Raw genomic sequence first — 9,814 nt, 5'->3', positions numbered from 1 at the left:
TCACGCGCAGCGCGGTGAGGTCAGTGCGGCGCCGCTGCCGGACCCGCTGCCCCTCGGTGCCCGCGGCCCCCCCGCCCCCTCCCCTCCCTCCTCCTCCTCTTCCTCCTCCTCCTCCGCCCCCGCCGCCGCCCCCGGCCCGCCGGGAGGGAGGGAGGGAGGGAGGGCGGCTCAGCCCGGCCCAGCCCGGCCCGGCCCGGCCCGGCCCCCCTCAGGTAAGAGCGGGGCCGCGGGGGGCGCCGGGAGGGCCGGGCCGGGCCGGGGGGCGCCGCCGGTGCTGAGGGGAACCGGGAGGAGGAAGCGGGGACACCGGGTGGGCTTCATGGGGGTGCCGCGATTCACCAACGCCGCTTACGTCGCCCCGCCGGCGTAACCCGCATTGCGTAATGCGGCCGCTGCGTCAGGGCGGCTACGCCAGCGGCGTAAACTGCGGCGCGGGCCCCGCCGCTGCGCCAACGCCGTAAAGGCGGGGGCGCCGCTGGCGCAAGCGCCGCTCGCCGCCGCGTTTCACGCTGCCCGCCGCTGTCTCCGCCGCCTCCCGGTGCGGCCGGCGGGGGATGCGCGGCCTGGCCGCCGTTACCGCGCGGCGCGGGGGCTCCGGGGGGCGCGGGGGTCGCGGCGGAGCGCCCTCCGCCCTGCGCCGCCGGGGTTACGCCGTTTGCGTACGGCGCGGGGCGGGGCGGGCGGGGCCGCGCTGCGCTGTTTGCGTAAGCGCCGTTCACCGCCGCATTACGCTGTTGGCGTACGGGAGTCCCGGCGCGGCGTTACGCCGTTTGCGTAGCGGCGGGCGTGCGCGGCGCGGGCGGGGCCGCCCTACGCCGTTGGCGTAGCGCGGGGCGGGGCCGGCGCGCGGGGGGCACTTCCTGCCGCCGCCATTTTGTCGCGGACCGGGAGGAAGCGGCGGCGGCAGCGCCGGCCCGGCCCGGCCCGGCCCGCGGTGAGTGAAGCCCGGGACGGCGGCGGCGGTGCCCGAGCAGCCGGGCGGGGCCGGGCGGGGCCGCGCCGCTGTGGCGGACGGAGCCCGCCCCCGTTAGGCCCAGCCCGCCCCCGTTAGGCCCGGGCCGCTCCCGCCCCTCACGGGGCCCGCTCGCCGTGAGGGGAGGACGCGCTGAGGGCGGCCCGAGGCTGCGCGGCCTCCCCGGTTCCGGTGCTGCGGCCTCGCTCTGCCCCCTCAGGCCCCTCACGGGGCCCGGTTCAGGCGGGTTTGACCTTTCCCAGCGCGCTTTTCCCCAATTCCCGGGGGTTTTGTGCCGCTCCTCGGGAGCGAAGGCGTTGGAAGGCTCGGCCCTGGGAATGGCGGAGTCCTGAGGGGCTCTGAGGGGTTTTGGGGCACGGCAAGGGGGTCCCCGGGGGTGACAGGGGACCCTGAGGGAATTCCAGGCGTTTTTTGGGATGGGAAGGGGTCCCTGAGGGAATTCTCGAGTTCTTTGGGATCGGAATGAGACACTGAGGGAATTCCTGGGTTTTTTGGGATCGGAATGGGACACTGAGGGAGTTCCTGGGTTTTTTGGGATCGGAATGGGACACTGAGGGAATTCCTGGGTTTTTTGGGATTGGAATGAGACAGTGAGGGAATTCCTGGGTTTTATAAGATGGGAAGGGGTCCCTGAGGGAATTCCTGTTTTTTTTGGGATCGGAATGGAGCACTGAGGCAATTCCCGGTTTATTTGAGTTTGGGAATGGAACTCTGAGGGAATTCCTGGATGGTTTGGGGTAACAGGGAGTTCCTGAAACTATTCCCGAGTGTTTTGGGTTGGGAATGGGACACTGAGGGAATTCCCGGTTTATTTGGGATGGGAATGGGACACTGAGGGAATTCCCGGTTTTTTGGGGATTTAGAGGGAACACTGAAGGAATTCTCGGTTTTTTGGGATGTAGAGGGAACACTGAAGGAATTCTCGGTTTTTTGGTATTTAGAGGGAACACTGAGGGAATTCCCGTTGGCTTTGGGTTGAGAATGGGACACTGAGGGAATTCCCGTTGGCTTTGGGCTGGGAATGGGACACTGAGGGAATTCCCGGTTTTTTGGGGATTTAGAGGGAACACTGAGGGAATTCCCGTTGGTTTTGGGCTGGGAATGGGACACTGAGGGAATTCCCGTTTTTTTTGAGGATGAAGAGGGAACACTGAGGGAATTCTCGGTTTTTTGGGATGGAGAGGGAATTCCCGGGTTTTTTTGGGACGTGGAGGGATCGCTGAGGGAATTCCCGGTTTTTTAGGGATGGGAATGGAACACTGAGGGAATTCCCGGTTTTTTGGGGATGAAGAGGGAACACTGAGGGAATTCCCGATTTATTTGGGATGTAAATGGATCACTGAGGGAATTCCTGATTTTTTGGGGGATGAAGAGGGAACAATGAGGGAATTCCCGGTTTATTTGGAGTAGGAATTGGAAGCCTGGAGGTGTCTTTGGGAGATTTTGCGGTTGGAATTTGGAGCCTGAGGGAATTCCCGGTTTTTTGGGCTGGGAATTGTGAACCTGGGGGTGTCCACGAGATTTTGGGATCCCTGAGGGTATTGCCAGGATTTTTGGGAATGTTCTGAGGGAATTCCCGAGGTTTTGAAGTGGGAAGGGGGACACTGAGGGAATCCCTGGGGTTTTTGGGATGGGAAGGGGATCCTGAGGAAATTCCGGGATGTTTTGGGATGGGAATTGGGAGCCTGAGGGAATTCCCAGAGGTTTGGGATGAAATTTGGGAGCCTGAGGGAATTCCTGAGGTTTTGGGGTGGGAAAGGGAATGCTGAGGGAATTCCAAAGTTTTGGGGTCAGAATTTCCAGCCTGAGGGAATTCCTGAGGTTTTTGGATGATAATTTGGAACCTGAGGGAATCCCCAAAGTTTTGGGGTGGGAATTTGGAACGTGAGGGAATTCCTGAGGTTTCTGGATGGGAATTGGGAACCTGAGGGAATCCCCAAAGTTTTGGGGTGGGAATTTGGAACGTGAGGGAATTCCTGAGGTTTCTGGATGGGAATTGGGAACCTGAGGGAATCCCCAAAGTTTTGGGGTGGGAATTTGGAACGTGAGGGAATTGCTGAGGTTTTGGGGTGGGAATTTGGATCCTGAGGGAATTCCCAGAGGTTTGGGATGAAATTTGGGAGCCTGAGGGAACTGCTGAGGTTTTGGGGTGGGAAAGGGAACGCTGAGGGAATTCCTGGGTATTTTGGGATGAGAATTGGGAGCCTGAGGGAATTGCTGAGGTTTTGGGGTGGGAATCCCTCCCCCAGCTCCATTCCTTTGGATTTCACTCCCCAAATCCTCCCAAAATTCCCCCGAACTCCCCCAACCCCCCCCCAGTTTCCCGGGGCTGACCCCGAGCCCTCCCCGGGCAGGGTTTTCCCGGGAAATTCCCCGTTATCCCTGGGATCCCAACTTCAAACACTTCCCTGGGGCTGGGCTGGGTGAACCCGGGGCTAATTAACTGCTAATTAAAGCCTTAATGAGCTCGGGGTGCCGGCTGGAGCTGGGGGCAGCTTTTGGCTCCGAGGTTTTGGGAGCTTTGGGGTTTGGAGCAGCATTTCCCAAAATCTGGGGGGGGGGATTTGGGGACCTGGGGAGATTCTGGGAACATTTCCCAAAGTTTGGGGGGATTTTTTCTGAAAGTTTGAGGGGATTGTTTCCAAAAATTTGGGAGGATTTGGGGTTTGTTTCCAAAAATTTGGGAGGGATTTGAGGACCTGGGGAGATTCTGGGATCATATCCGAAAGTTTGAGGGGTTTGTTTCCAAAAATTTGGGGGGGATTTGGGGATCTGGGGAGATTTTGGGATCCTTTCTCAAAGTTTGGGGGGAATTGGGGTTTGTTTCCCAAAATCTGGGGGTGGATTTGGGGACCTGGGGAGATTCTGGGATCGTTTCCAAAAGTTTGGGGGGATTTTTTCTGAAAGTTTGAGGGGATTGTTTCCAAAAATTTGGGGGGATTTGGGGTTTGTTTCCCAAAATTTGGGGGCCTGGGAACATTTTGAGATCATTTCCCAAAGTTTGGGGTGATTGTTTCCAAAATCTTGGGGGGATTTTGGGATCATTTCCCAAAGTTTGGGGGGATTTTTTCTGAAAGTTTGAGGGGATTGTTTCCAAAAAGTTGGGGGGGGATTGGGGGTTTGTTTCCAAAAATCTGGGGGGATTTGGGGATCTGGGGAGATTTTGGGGATCCTTTCCCAAAGTTTGGAGGATTTGGGAATCATTTCCCAAAGTTTGAAGGGATTTTTTCTGAAAGTTTGAGGGGATTGTTTCCAAAAACTTGGGGGAATTTGGAAGATTTTGGGATCATTTCCCAAAGTTTGGGAGAATTTGGGGTTTGTTTCCCAAAATTTGGGGGGGATTTGGGGTTTGTTTCCCAAAATTTGGGGGGGATTTGGGGACCTGGCGAGATTTTGGGGATCCTTTCCCGAAGTTTGAGGGGATTTGGGGGAGATCTGAGGGGATTTGGGGATCATTTCTCAAAGTTTGGGGGATCTGGGGGGGGGATTTTGGGATCCTTTCCCAAATTTTGGGGTGTTTTGGTCTTCACTTGTCATTCCTGGGGCGTTTTGAGCATTTCCTGTCCAATTTTGGGGCAGTTTGAGGCCGTGCTGTGGAATTTGGGGTGGTTTGAGCGTCTCTTGTTGAATTTTGGGGGAACTTTGAGGATTTTGTAAAGTTTTGGGGTGGTTTGGGCACCGTCTGTCAAATTTTGGGGCGGTTTGAGCGGCGCTTGTTCCCAAATTTGGGGTGGTTTGAGCTTTGTTTGGGAAAGTTTTGGGGTTGTTTGAGATGAATTTCCCAAAGATTTGGGTTTTGTGTGATGGATTTCCCAAAGTTTTGGGATTATTGAGATGAATTTCCCAAAGTTTTGGGTTGTTTGAGATGGATTTCCCAAAATTTTGGGGTTTTGTGTGATGAATTTCCAAAAGTTTTGAGGTTTTGAGCCTCATCTCTCAAATATTGGGAGCTTTGAACTTGGTTTGTCAAAGTTTTGAGATGAATTTCCCAAAGATTTGGGTTGTTTGAGATGAATTTCCCAAAGATTTGGGGTTGTTTGAGATGAATTTTCCGAAATTTGGGGGGATTTGGGCGTAATTTGGCAATTTTGGGTGGTTTGATCTTTGTTTGGCAAAGTTTTGAGGTTCTTCAACATTAATTTCAGAAAGTTTTGGGATTGTTTGAGATGGATTTCCCAAAGATTTGGGGTTATTTGGGCTGAATTTCCCAAAGTTTTGGGGGTTTGGGGCGTAATTTGGCAATTTTGGGAGCTTTGAACTTGGTTTCCCAAAGTTTTGAGATGGATTTCCCAAGGTTTTGGGGTTGTTTGAGATGAATTTCCCAAAGGTTTGGGGTTATTTGAGATGGATTTTCCCAATGTTTTGGAATAATTTGAGAGGAATTTCCCAAAGTTTTGGGGGATTTGGGCATAATTTGGCAATTTTGGGTGGTTTGAGCTTTATTTGGCAAAGTTTTGAGGTTGTTTAACATTAATTTCCCAAAGTTTTGGGATTATTGAGATGGATTTCCCAAAGTTTTGGGGTTTTGAGCCTCCTCTGTCAAATTCTGGGAGCTTTGAACTTGGTTTGTCAAAGTTTTGAGATGAATTTCTAAAGTTTTGGGGGATTTGGGCATAATTTGGCAATTTTGGGTGGTTTGAGCTTTGTTTGCCACAGTTTGGGGGTTGTTTGGGCTGAATTTCCCAAAGTTTTGGGGTTGTTGAGATGGATTTCCCAAAGTTTTGGGGTCATTGAGATGAATTTCCCAAAGTTTTGAGGTTTTGAGCCTCATCTGTCAAATTTTGGGGGCTTTTAACTTTGTTTGTTAAAGTTTTGAGATGAATTTCCCAAAGTTTTGGGGGTTTGGGGCCTCATCTGTCAAATTTTGGGGCTGCTGGGGAATATTTTGTAAAAGTTTTGGGAATTCTGGGCGTTACTTGTCGAAGGTTTTTTGGGGTTTTCAGCCTCGTTTGTCAAATTTTGGAGTGGTTTGAGTTTCGTTTTCCAAAATTTGGGGGAGTTTGGGCATCGTTTGTCAAAATTTTGGGGTTTTTTGAGGCTCACCTGTCAAATTTTGGGGTTGTTTGAGCTTCATTTCTGAAACTTTTGGGGCCGTTTGAGGATTTTCTGTGGAAGTTCTGGGACTTTTGAGCTTCATTTCCCCAAATTTTGGGGTTATTTGAGGATCAATCCCCAAATTTTGGGGTTATTTGAGGATAATTCCTAAAATTTTGGGGTTATTTAAGGATCAGTTCCCAAAATTTGGATTTATTTCAGGATCAAATCCCAAAGTTTTGGGGTTATTTGAGGATCATTCCCAAAAATTTGGGGTTTTTTGAAGGATCAATCCCAAAGTTTAAGGAGCAGTTCCAAAAGTTTGGGGGTCATTTAAGGATAATTCCTAAAATTTGAGATATTTAAGGATCAGTTCCCAAAATTTTGGGGTTTTTTTAAGGATCAAATCCCAAATTTTGGGGTTATTTGAGGATCAAATCCCAAATTTTGGGGTAATTTCAGGATCAAATCCGAAATTTTGGGGTTATTTGAGGATCAATTCCCAAAATTTTGGGGTCATTTAAGGATCAATTCCCAAAGTTTTGGGAAATTTGGGATTCTTCAGGTGTGGGAATAAATTCCTGGATTTATTTATTTATTATTATTATTATTATTATTTATTATATTTATTTTTTGGGGAGCAGGGAGAGAAAATCCAAACCCATCCCTTTGCCATTCCCAGGGAAAATTGGGAATTTTGGGATTGCAGCTCAGAATTCCCTGGATTTGGGGAGGATCCAGAGCGTTTTCCATGGAATTTTGTCCCAGAAAAATCGATTTTTTTTTATTTATTTTTTTTTTTCCCCCAGGATTTTCATTCCCAAAACCAGGCAGGGATTGGGAATTTTTATCCCAGAGAATTCCCCAGATCCCAAATTCCTCTGGGATGGGGGAAAAAAAAGGAGAGAAAAGAGAGAAATTTATGGGAAAATCCATCCCAGGAAAAAAATGGGAATTTTGGGATGAATCCCAGAAAAAAAAAAAAAAAAAGGGAATTTTTGGGATGGATTTCCCCATTCCTTGCAGAATTCATCCCAAAATCCCGTTTTTATTTTCCCAAAATTAAAATCCCAAAATAATTTCATTTCCTTGGAGCTCTCTGTTCAGGATTCATCCCAAATCCCTTTTTTTATTTTTTATTTTTTATTTTTTTTAAATTCCAGGAAAAATTCCCAAAATAATTTCATTTCCCTGGAATTCCAGCCTGGATTTCCCCATTCCTTACAGGATTCATCTCAAATCCAAGAAAAACCTTGGAAAAAAAAAAAAAATGGGAATTTCCAGGCTGGAATTTTGGGATGAAGATCCCAAATTTTTCATTTCTGGCCTCATTTTCCTCCCTTTTCCTTGGGAATTTTGGGATTTTTTTTTTTTCCTTTGGGAATTGGCCTGGCCTGGAACTGGAGGAAATTTGGGAATTTTTATCCCAAATTTCCTGAGATCAAAATATTTTGGGAAATGCTGAGAAACAGAACCTGGGGGTTTTGGGAATTTGGGGAATTCCAAAGGAAAAATTCCCAGATTTTGGGAATTGCAGGGATTGGAGAGAATTTGGGATATTCTGGGGTTCAGATTTTGGGAACTTTTCCCATTTTTTGGATATTTTGGGGTTCGGATTTTGGGAACTTTTCCCATTTTTTGGATATTTTGGGGTTCAGATTTTGGGAACTTTTCCCATTTTTCCCCTCCCTGAGCCAGTTCTGGAATTCTGGGCTTGGATTTGAGGCTTCACCACTTAAACCCAGCCCTAAAATATTAATTATTAATAATAATTATTAATATTATTAATTGTTTATTAACCTAAAATGTTGATTAAGCCCGGGTTTAATTACTCAGAGGTGACAAAACCTGAGTAAGGATCACTTAAACCAAGCACTAATTGTTAATTAAGCCCAGGTTTAATTGCAAAACCCTGATTAAGGAATGAGTTCAGGGCCCTGGATCGTTTAAACCCGGCACTAAATGTTAATTAAACCCGGTTTTAATTACTCAGGCTTGGATTTGGGCTGGGCTTGGGGGGGGTTTGTGGTTCCTTCATTTTTCTGGGATTTAAATTTAATTTTGGGGGCAATTTTGGGGAATTTTAGGGCAATTTGGGGAATTTTAGGTGAGATTTTGGGGCTGGAATTGGGAATTTTGGGGCCAGAATTGGGAATTTTTGAGTTGAAATTGGGAATTTTTGGGTTTGAATTGAGAATTTTGGGGCCAGAATTGGGAATTTTGGGGCTGGAATTGGGAATTTTGAGGCTGGAATTGGAATTTTGGGGACAAAATTGGGAACTTTTGGGTTTGAATTGGGAATTTTGGGGCCGGAATTGGGAATTTTGAGGCTGGAATCGGGAATTTATGGAAATTTCCTTTTTTTTTTTTTAATTTCCAGAGGTTTTTCCAAGGGGAAGGTGGAAAATGAAGGTCAGAGGCTGAGGGAGCCAGAGCTGCAAAGGGCACCTGGAATTCAGGTAAATTCAGGTAAATTCTGATAAATTCTGATAAATTCTGATAAATTCAGATTTTCTTGCAGCCTGGGGAGGGAATTCCAGGATTTTTCTTGGATTTGGGGCTGGAAAATGGGAAAAAAATGAGAAAAAAACCCAAATTTTGCTGCCAAAATCTCATTTTTCTGTGGGAATTTCTCGGTTTTTGGGGATCCCCACAGACCCAGGGTGATTTTCTGGGATTTTTTTTGGAATTTCTGATATTCCAAAGATTTTTTTTCCTCTCAGAGTCGGGGTCTGGAGCAGAGATCCCTGTTTGGAATGTGGGTTTGGGATGGGAAAAATCGGGAAAAAAGAAGGAAAGGAATGGGGAAAAATTGGGGGAAAAACAGGGAAAAATTGGAAAAAAAACAGGGAAAAAAAACAGGAAAAAATTGGGAAAAAAATTGAAAAAAGGAGGGAAAAATTGGGGAAAAACAGGGAAAAAATGGGTAAAAAACAGAGAAAAAAGGGAAAAAAACAGGAAAAAATTGGGGAAAAATGGGTAAAACACAGAGAAAAAAATGGAAAAAAAACCAGGAAAAATTGGGGAAAACCAGGGAAAAATTGGGGAAAAAACAGGGAAAAATTGGAAAAAAAATGGGGAAAAAAGCAGGGGAAAATGGGAAAAAAAAAAACAGGGAAAAATTGGGGGAAAACGGGGAAAAATGAGGAAAAAACAGAGAGAAAATGGGAAACAAGTGGGAAAAAATTGTGAAAAATTGGTAAAAATCTCCAATTTTTCTGCCAAAATCTGATTTTCTGTTGGGATCTCCTGGTTTTTGGGGATCCCCACTTGCCCAGGGTGATTTTTTTTTTGATTTGTGACCATTTCCTGCCATGCCCAGAGTTTTTATTTTATTTTTTTTCCCCCCCTCAGAGCTGGGCTGGGGAGCAGACAGAGATCCCTGCTTGGAATGGGGGTTTGGGATGGGAAAAAAGAGGAAAAAAAATGGGGAAAAGAGGGAAAAACTGGGAAAAAAACAAGGAAAAAATTGGGGAAAAATGGGAAAAAACAGAGAGAAAATTGTGAAAAAAAGTGGGAAAAAATTGTGAAAAAAGTGGGAAAAATTGGGAAAAAACAGGGAAAAATGGGAAAAAACCAGAGAGAAAATGGGGAAAAAACAGAGAGAAAATGGGAAAAAATCAGGGAAAATTTGGGAAAAAACAGGGAAAAATGGGAAAAAACAGAGAGAAAATGGGAAAAAATAGTGAAAAAACTGGGAAAAAATTGTGAAAAAAGTGGGAAAAAATTGTGAAAAATCGGGAAAAATCTCCAATTTTTCTGCCAAAATCTGATTTTCTGTTGGATCTCCTGGTTTTTGGGGATCCA

At 47.3% G+C, this 9,814-nt stretch overlaps 1 long non-coding RNA gene across 1 annotated transcript; it reads left to right on the top strand.

Annotated features, from left to right (window-relative positions):
• The first annotated feature begins 5 nt into the window (after nt 1-5).
• Nucleotides 6-9,037, top strand: LOC148219473 (uncharacterized). The gene is made up of 2 exons (XR_015799763.1): nt 6-212; nt 8,388-9,037. It is a non-coding gene; the product is annotated as an uncharacterized LOC148219473 (long non-coding RNA).
• The last annotated feature ends 777 nt before the right edge of the window (nt 9,038-9,814 follow it).

This window comes from Sturnus vulgaris, unplaced genomic scaffold, assembly GCF_052056855.1.
Source record: "Sturnus vulgaris isolate bStuVul1 unplaced genomic scaffold, bStuVul1.hap1 Scaffold_1055, whole genome shotgun sequence".
In the NCBI taxonomy this organism is placed as follows: Eukaryota; Metazoa; Chordata; class Aves; order Passeriformes; family Sturnidae; genus Sturnus; species Sturnus vulgaris.
Note: the sequence above shows the minus strand (reverse complement) of the source record. Positions and strands in the feature narration are given on the sequence as shown.